The following is a 10156-nucleotide window of genomic DNA, read 5'->3' as shown; positions in this document are numbered from 1 at the left end:
ATGTGAAATAATAAGACACACTTTTCAGAAAAGTGAAGACAATTCTTTTGGTTCTCAGACTCGCAAACACTGTGTGTTCTTCAGGAGCAGACTGAAGCCGTTGACCTCTAGGGTGATTGTGAAAGGAATCTGGGCTCCATCACTGTTTCTGAATAAGTCAGAACAGTCCAGCACTCACTCCTTGACAATGCGGAAGATGACCAGCGTCCAGGTGCTGTGGAGTAGAGACCTCTATCACTCAGAGCATCCTGCCAGGCAGAGGGGGCTAGCCTGGTGGCCAGTAGACCTTTATCAGATGTGGGATTTGCAAATATTTTCTGCCATTTTGGATTGTGGATTATCTTTTTTTCCTTCTTATTATTCTCCTTTTATGCACAAAAGTTTTTCATTTTGAAGAAGTCCAATTTGTCTAATTTTTCTTTTGTTGCTTGTGCTTTTGGTGTTATATCTAAGAAATCATTGTCAAATTCAAGTCACAAAGATTTACTCCTATGTTTTCTTCTATGAGTTTTATAATTTTGGCTCTTTTATGTAGGCCTTGGATCCATTTTGAACTCATTTTGTGGATGGTGTGAGGTAAGTGTCCAGCTTCACCCTTTTGCATGTGGGTGTCCAGTTGTTCCAGCACCTGTATTAACTGTTTGTGGGTTTTTCGGATTTTTCCTCATGTAAGATTCTATCTGCATAAAGAGGCATAAAGAGGCAACTCTATTGCATTTCCAATTCTTGTGATTTTTATTTTTATTTTATTTCAAACTGTCTGTGCCTTTATATTTAAAGTGAAATTTTTGTAGATAGTATACATTTGGGTCTTATTTTTATATCCATCCCAAGAATCTCGGCCTTTAACTGAACTCTTCGGTCCACTAATGTGTAAAATGATGAGCAAACAAGATGGTGGGATAGGAGTTTCCAGCACAGGTTGGTCAGCAACAGCCTTGAACAAAAAGAACAAAGTTGGAGGCATCACACTTCCTGACTTCAAAATATACTACAAAGCTATGGGGGCCAGCCCGGTAGCATAGTGGTTAAGTTCACCTGCTCCATTTCAAAGGCCCAGGGTACACAGGTTCAGATCCTGGGCGCAGACCTACACACTGCTCATCAAGCCATGCTGTGGTGGTGTCCGACATACCAAAAATAGAGGAATATGGGAACAGATGTTAGCTTAGGGCTAATCTTCCTCACCAAAATATATATATATATATATATATATATATATATATATATATATAGTAGTATATATATATATTTGTAGTATATATATTATTTTGTAGTATATATTTTGTAGTATATTTTGTAGTATATATTTTGTAGTATATATATATATTTGTAGTATATATATATATATATATATATATATATATATATATATACTACAAAGCCATAGTAATCAAAACAGCATGACACTGGCATTAAAACAGACACACAGACCAATGAAACAGAAGAGAGAGCCCAGAAATAACTCCATGCATTTATGGTAAATTGATCTTTGACAAAGTTGTCAAGAATACACAATGGGGAAAGGATAGTCTCTTCAACAAATAGTGTTGGGAATACTGGTTTTCCACACATGGAAGAACTGAACCCTTACCTCACTCTGTATGTAAAAATTAACTCAAAATGGAGTAAAGACTTAAATTTAAGACCTGAGACCATAAAACTATTAGAAGAAAATATAGGAGAAAAACTTGAGATTGGTCTGGGCAATGTTTTTTTTGGACATGACCCCAAAAGCAGTGGCCAAAAAAAGTAAAAGTAGATAATGGGATGCATTCAAACTAAAAAGCTTCTGCACAGCAAAGGAAATCATCAACAGAGTGAAGAGACAACCTACAGAATGGGAGAAAATATTTGCAAACTGTAATCTGATGAGGGGTTAATATCCAAAATATATAAAGAACTCATACAACTCAATAGCAAGAAACAAGTAACTCAGCTGAAAAATGAGCAAAGGATATGAATAAACATTTCTCAAAAGAAGACATATGAATGGCCAACAGATACATGAAAAGGTGCTCAACATCACTAGTCATCAGGGAAATGCAAATCAAAACCACAATCAGATATCACCTCACACCTGTTAGAATGGCCATGATAAAAAAAAATAAAATAAAATAACATGTCTTGCTGAGGATGTGGAGAAAAGGGAACCCTTGTGCACCATTGGTGGAAATGTAAATTGGTGTGGCCACTGTGGAAACCAGTATGCAGGTTCCTCAAAAAATTAGCAATAGTATCAATAGAACACCTTGGTATGACTGATAGAACCAATCATTGTACATAAAACAAATCTACACATATATGATAAATAAAAGAACATAAGGAAAAAAATTAACAGTAGAACTACCACGTGATCAAACAATCCCACTCCTGGGATATATCCAAAGGAAATGCAATCAGTATTTCAAAGAGATATCTGCACCCCCATGTTCACTGCAGCATTAATCACAGTAGCCGAGATATGGAAACAACCCAAGTGTCCGTTGACAGATGAATGGATAAAGAAGATGTGGTACATATACACAACAGAATATTATTCAATCATGAGAAAGAAGGAAATCCTGCCATTTGTGACAACACGGACGAGCCTGGAGGACATTATGCTAAACGAAACAAGCCAGACAGAGAAAGACAAATATGGTATAATCTCACTTATACGTGAAATCTAAAAAACACATGGAACTCATAGAAGCAGAGATTAGAACGGTTACCAGGGGCTGGGGTTGGGGGAGGAGATGGTGGTCAGGGGTACAAAGATGCAATGACATGGGTTGAATAAGTCCAGAGATCTCACTTACAGCACGATGACCACAGTTAATACTACTGTGCTGAATACTTGAGATCCGCTAAAAGAGTAGCTGGGTGCTCTCATCACAAAAAAATGGTAACTGTGTGAGGAGATGAGGTGTCAATTAGCTTGACTGCAGTAATTATTTCACTAAGTACATGTACATAAAATCAGCATTGGATACTTTAAAATATATAATTTTTATTAAAAGTATGTAAAATTAAAAATAAATAGCTATTGACATAGTTTTGGGTCTGTAATTTTATTTCTTTTTTCTATTCGTTTCCTCCAGTTTTTTCCCCTTTATTTGTCTTTTTAAAACTTTCCTACTGGTTTTTTCAAAGGAAGTAATGGAGGCATGATTCACATGCCATAAAAGTCAAGTTTTTTTATTTTACAGTACTATTTGTTATGAACACATACATTCATAAACCACCACAGAAATCAAGACAGAAAACAGCTCTGCTGTGCCCAAAATTCCCCATCTGCCCCTTGTGGCAGTCCCTCCTCCCCACTAGCCAACACTGATCTGCTCCCTATCAGTAGTTCTGCTTCTTCCTGAATCTCACAGGGGTGAGGGATCACACACTGTGTAACAACTTCTTGAGATTTACCTTCTTTACTTAGCAGATTGTATTTGATATTCATCCATTTCGTCTCACATATAAAATGCTTATTCCTTTTCATTACTGAATAATATTCCATTGGATGGATGTGCCACTTATTTACTAGCTGAAGACCGTTTATATCTACAGTTTGTCTGTTTGGGTTGTTTCCAGTTTTTGGAAATTGTGAATAAGTCTGCTATAAACATCAACATACAGATTTTTGTGTGAACGTAACTTTTTGATTCTCTTTGACGTATATCCAAGAATAAGATTACTGGATCAGAAAGATTACATGGTCAACATTTCTTTAACTTTACAAGCAACTCTCAAAAGGTTTTCCAATATGGCTGAAACATTCTGCTTTCCCAGCAGGAGTGTACGAGCATTCTGGTTGCTCTGCATCCTTGCCAGTACTTGATATGGTTGCTAATTATTTAAGCCATTCTGAAAGGTGCACACATGTATCTCATTGTGGTTTTAACTTGAATTTCTCTGATGACTGATGATGTTGAGCATATTTTCCTGTACTTTCATTCCATTTGTGTATCATTTTTGCTGAAGTGCCTCTTCAAATCTTTTGTCAATTTTTTACGAGGTTGTTTGTTTTGTTATTCAGATTTAAGAGTTCTTCATATACACCGAATAAAAAGCCTTCATAGATATGTGTTGCAGAAATGGTTTCTCCCAGTTTTTGACTTGTTTTCCTTCTCTCAACAGTGTCTTTTGAAGAGAAGGAGTTCTTAGTTTTGATAAAGTTTAACTAAACACAATTGGTTATGGGTGTGCTTTTGGTTTCACACCTGAGAAATCTTTGCCTAATCCAAGGTCATGAATATTTTCTCCTAGAAGATTTATAGTTTTAGATTTTACACTTACTGCTATGATTCACTTTGAGTTAATTTTTGTATGTGGTGTGAGACATGGGTCCAAGGATTTTGGGGTTTTGTTTTGAGTTATATATTATGGTGGATATTTTTGCATATCAATATTCAATTTTTCCAGTGCCACTTTTTGAAAATACCATTCTTTCTCCATTAAGTTATTTTTGCAACTTTGTCAAATATCAATTGCTCATACACGTGTGATTCTGTTTCTGGATTCTCTCTTCTGTTCCACTGATCTGTGTGTTTATTCATTCACCAGCACACTATTGATTATCGTAATGTTATTATATGCCTGGAAAGCAGGTAGTTTAAGGCCTCCAACTTTGTTCCTCTTTTCAAAATTGTTTTGGATATTCTAATTACTTTGCCTACTCAAAAAAATTGTAGAATCAACTTCATAGTTTCTATCAAAATATGCTGGAATTGTAATTGGTATAGATCAACTTAAGGAGAATTAATATTTAAAATACCGAGTCTTCCAATCCACGAACACAGCATATTTCTGCTGGGGTTTGAATGCTTATGTCCTCCCAAAATTCACATGTTGAAATCCTAACCCCCAAGGTTGAGAGTGTTTGAAGATGGGGCCTCTGGGAGGTGCTTGTGTCATGTGGGTCGAGCCCTCATGAACAAGATTAGTGCCTTTAAAACAAAAGAGGCTCCAGAGAGAGCCCTTGTCCCCTCCACCGTGTGAGGACACAGCAAGAAGGCACCGGCTATGAACCAGGAAGTGGGCTGTCACCAGAATGTGACCATGTTGGCGCCTTGATCTTGGACTCTCAGCCTCCAGAACTGTGGGAAATAAATGTCTGTTGTTTATAAGCTATCCAGTCTGTGTGTTTTGTTATAGCAGCCCGAATAGACTAAGACCACTTCCCTGCTTATTGAAGTTTTCTTTTACTTCTTCCATCAGTGTTTTGTAGTTTTCAGCATAGAGATTCTACAGGCATATTATAGGACTTATTCCTAAATATGTTATGATTTTTGTTGCTATTGTAAGTTGCACTTTAAAAATGTCAATTTCTGGGGGCTGGCCTGGTGGCACAGTTGTTAAGTTCGCATACTTCACTTCCACAGCCCTGGGTCCTCCAGTTCGGATCCTGGGCATAGATCTACACACTGATCATCGAGACATGCTGTGGCAGCATCCCACACAAAGTAGAAGAAGATTGGCACAGATGTGAGCTCAGGGATCATCTTCCTCAAGCAAAAGAAAAAACATGTCAATTTCCAATCATTTATTGCCACTGTATAGAAATACAAATGATTTTCGTATGCTGACTTTGTATCCTATGACCTTGTTACACTCATTTATGAATTCCAGTAGCCTTTATTTTGTTATATTCTTAAGGATTTTTTATGCAGACAGTCATGTCATCTGTGAAAAAAGACAGTTTTACTTCTTCCTTTCCAATCTGTATGCCTTTTATTTGATTTTCTTGCTATTTCACACCAACTAAGAATCCAGTGTGGTGTTGACTGGAGACAATGAGAATAGATGTCTCTGCCTTGATCCTGACTTACAGGGGAAGCCTTTAGTCTTATTGTCTGTGATAACTGCAGGTTCTCATGGATGCCTTGTATCTAGTTAAAGTTCCCTCTACTTCTACTTTCCTGGACTTTTATAAATGGATGTAGAATTTCTTCAAATGCATTTTCTGCATGTCACATGATTTTCCTCTTTAATCTGGTGGTGTGGTGGATTACATTGTTTTATTTTTTGTCCTATTGTCTATTTTTTTTTCCAGTCATTTCTCCAGGGTTCACAATCTCCATCTCTAACTTTTCCTGTTCCACTTACAATGAACATTTTAGTACTTCAGGTAAAATATGGAAATATTGCAGCCATATTGGGCCACCCTGCCCATCCTTTATGCTGTAGTAACTGTATGTACTGCATCTACATATCTTATGAACCTCAGAAGAAAATATTATCATTTTTTAAAGACTTTATTTTTTTAGAGCAGTTTTTGTTTCACAACAAAATTGAGTGTTTGGTACATATATGCCCTGCTCCCATATGCACAGCCCCCCCACTATCAACATTGCCCATCGGATGGTGTATTTGTTACAGATGACGAACCTGCACTGACATGTCATCATCACCCAAAGTCCACAGTTTACACCAGGTTCACTCTCGCTGTTGTGCATTCTGAGGGTTTGGACAGATGTCTAATGACATGTATCCACCATTATTGTGTCATACAGAATAGTTTCACTGCCCTAAAATCCCTCTATGCTCACCTATTCATCCTTCTACCCTCCTCATAATATTACAGTTTTTACTGTAAGTTGTGTGTATTATACAAAAGTTAGAAGGAGAAAGCAGAAAAAATAAGTAGCCTTTGACATTTACCTAGATATTTACCATTTCTGAAGCTACTTATTCCATTCTGAGGATCTGAGATTCCTTTTCTGGTATAATTTCCCTTCTCCTAAAGAATTTCCTTTAGCATCTTCTATTGTAGAGATTTGCTAGTAATAATTTCTCTTAGTTTTTCTAAATCTGAAAATGTTGTCTGTCAACAGTGATTTTCAAAAGATATCTTCGCTGGATATACGATTCTGGATTGACAGGTCTTTTTTTTCTCTCTCTCAACACTTTCAATCTCTTTTCTCATTCTCTTCTGGTCCCCATAGTTTCTGATGAGAAGTCAGCTATTAATCAAATCATTACTCCACTCTGTGTGAAGTGTCATTTTTCTCTGTTGCTTCCAACGTTTGCTTTTCGGCCTTGGTATCCAGCTGCTTGATCTGATGTGTCTCTATGTGGGACTGTCTTCATTCTGCTTGGTGTTAGTTGAGCATCATATCTGCAAATGTCTATCTTCCATCACTTGGATAATTCCAGCCCCTATTTCTTCAAGTATTTTTGTCTGCACATTCTCTCTCTCCATTCCTTCTTTGAAGCCGACCATATGTATATTAAAGTTTGATCTTACCTAAGAGTGACTGGGGCTCTGTTATTTTTCCACCCTTTTTTCATTCTATTTTCCATGTTAATTTCTATTGCTCTGCTTAAATTCCATGTAAAGAATTTGTTATTTCTAATATTGTATTTTCCAATTCTAAAATTTTCTTTTTTAAATTTTTCTGCTTAGATTTCCTACTCTTTCATTTGCTGCAAGCATATTTGTTTACCTTCACGGAGGATAGTTATGACAATCACTTTAAAATCTTTGTTTAATACTTATGCTTTCAGCCAAGATGAAATAACAAGGAACAAATTTACCCTTCTTCCCACAACAACTGAAAATCTTGGGGAACATATATCAAACAGTAGTTTTCACACATTGGGTCTCAGGCAGCAGAGTTCAGTGATCCCTGAGAGATCTGGAACCGACAAGGTGGGCCCTGTGGTGGCCCTGCTGCCTGGAGAGAGAATTCCAGGCTCCAGCACAAGGAAGGAGAACCCAGGTGGACCCCTGAGCTCTCCCTGAGTTGAAGAGATGGCACTGGGTGTCCTGGGAGGCTGAGGTGACTAGAGCACATACAGAAGACCACCCAAGAAGAGAGAACTGCAGCAAGAGAGAACGTCACAGATTCTCAGTGGGCCCACTGCATCTTCCACTGAGTACTGACCAGTGCACTCATGTGAGGAAACTACCCAACACTACAGAATCAAACACCAAAAAATTAGAGGAAATAATTCTTGGAGCTCACACAGACAGGAATGGTTTGGGTTCAACCAGTCCACACATGGCTTAGGAAAGCCCCATAACTCACAGGAGATTGTGTCCAGTATTCAGAGTGGTCTCAGTGGTGGAACACAGTCAGCCTTGGACTAAAGTTTACTCAGATCCCACCTAACAAAGCTTAGAATCAGCCTGAATGTTTCAAATTGTTTCAAAGTAACACAACTCTGTCCCAGGAAACAGCTCAAGAATATTTTTAGGAGTACAAACTATCCAGGTTCCAACAAGGAAAAATACACAATGTCTACCAGCCAACCAAAAATTACCTGGTACGCAGGAAAACACATCATGTAATGAGGAGACAAATCAGTCAACTGATACTGACCACAAATAGCTCCACATGTTCAAGAAGTTAGAGACAAGACTGACAATGCAGGGGGTCGGGAGTGGGTGAAATAGGTGAGAGGATAAGAGGTACAAACTTCCAGTCATAAAATGAATAAGTCATGGGGATGGAATTACATCATGGGGAACATAGTCAATAATATTGTCATAACTTTGTATGGTGACAGATGGAACTAGATTTATCACGGTGATCACTTTATAATGTATATAAATGTCAAATCACTATGTTGTGCCCCTGAAACTATCATAATATTGTATGTCAATACTTCAGTAAAAAAAAGAAAAGGCTGATGATGTTAAGTAGAAATATGGAAGATATGAAAAAGACCCAAAAACTTTTAGAGATGAAATGTCTGTAACTAAACATCTGTAATGAAAAACTTACTAGATGATATTAAGAGCAAATTAGTCAAAAGCTTAATGAACTTGAAGACATATAATAAAAACCATTCAAAATAAAATACAGAGAGAAAATAGACCAAAGAAAATGAGCAGAAAGTTAACTGCAGGACAACTTCAAATGATCTAAAATATGTGTAATCAGAAAGACAAAGAGAAGAAAACAGAAAAAACAATTTGAGGAAATAATGACTGAAAATTTTCCATATTTTATTAAAAAAAAACTATAAACCCACTTATCCAAGACACTTAATTAACCCCAAGTCTAAGAAGTATGAAGACGGCACATCATAATTAAATTGCTTAAATAGGGTGATAACAAGATAATCATGAAATCAGACAGGAGATAAAAAGACCTGCTGAGTGCAGAGAAACAAAGGTTAGGATGAAGGCAGATCTCTTACTGGAACTGAGGGCAGAGCAGAGTAGAGCAAGGTCTTCAGAGAATTGCGAGAAAAATCTGCTAATTTATGATTCTATGCCTGGCAGCAAAGGGTACAAATAAGATAAAATATCAACTTTCTCAGACACACAAGAGCTGAGATAATTCATGGTCACCAGCAGATCAGCGCTGAGAGATGCTGAAGGAAAATGACACAATATGGAAACATTATGTGAAGAAAGGGATAGAGAGCACTTTCTGTGGGGTATGTAACACGTCAAATAAAACGTGTGACAAAGTGGACACGGAGGCTGCAGTGGGGGTGGGAGAGCACTGTTGTGATGTTGTTCAGACGTCATGAAGTGGTCTGATATTATTTGAAGATAAACTGTGATAAGTTAAAGATGTGTGCTGTAAACACTAAGGCATGCACACACACACACACATACAGCAAAGACTTATTCAGAATAAGCCAAAAAAGATGATTAAATGGAATCATAAAAAATACTTAAATTATCCAAAAAAAAAGCAGTCTAAGAGGAAAAAGGAAACAAAAAACAGATTGGTCAAATAAGAAACAAATCGCAGGATAGATTCAAATCTAACTATTATCAGCAGTAACATTATATGACAGTGGTCTAAAAACCCCATTTAAAAGGCATAATTTGTCAGATTGAATAAGAAAGCAAACTCAACTATATGCTGCCTACCCCAAACCCACTTTAAATATAAAAACACAAATAAATTTAAAATAAAGAGATTGAAAAAACATGCCATGCTAACACTAGTTGAAAGAAAGCTGGAGAAGCTATACTAATACTAGATAAAGCAGATTTCAGGCGCAGTGAATATGACCAGGAATAAAGGAGGTCATTGTGAAATCCAAAAGGATCCGTTATCACGAAGACATAATATAAACTGTTTGTGCACCTAATAACCGAGCTTCATGGCACATCAAGAAAAATCCTTATCTGCCAGTTCCAACACCTGGGCCATCTTGGGTCTACCTCAGTTGATCCTCTTTTATATGTTTTATATTATCCTCTTAATAA

Source organism: Diceros bicornis (assembly GCF_020826845.1).
Source record: "Diceros bicornis minor isolate mBicDic1 chromosome 13 unlocalized genomic scaffold, mDicBic1.mat.cur SUPER_13_unloc_1, whole genome shotgun sequence".
Lineage (NCBI taxonomy): Eukaryota > Metazoa > Chordata > Mammalia > Perissodactyla > Rhinocerotidae > Diceros > Diceros bicornis.
Note: the sequence above shows the minus strand (reverse complement) of the source record.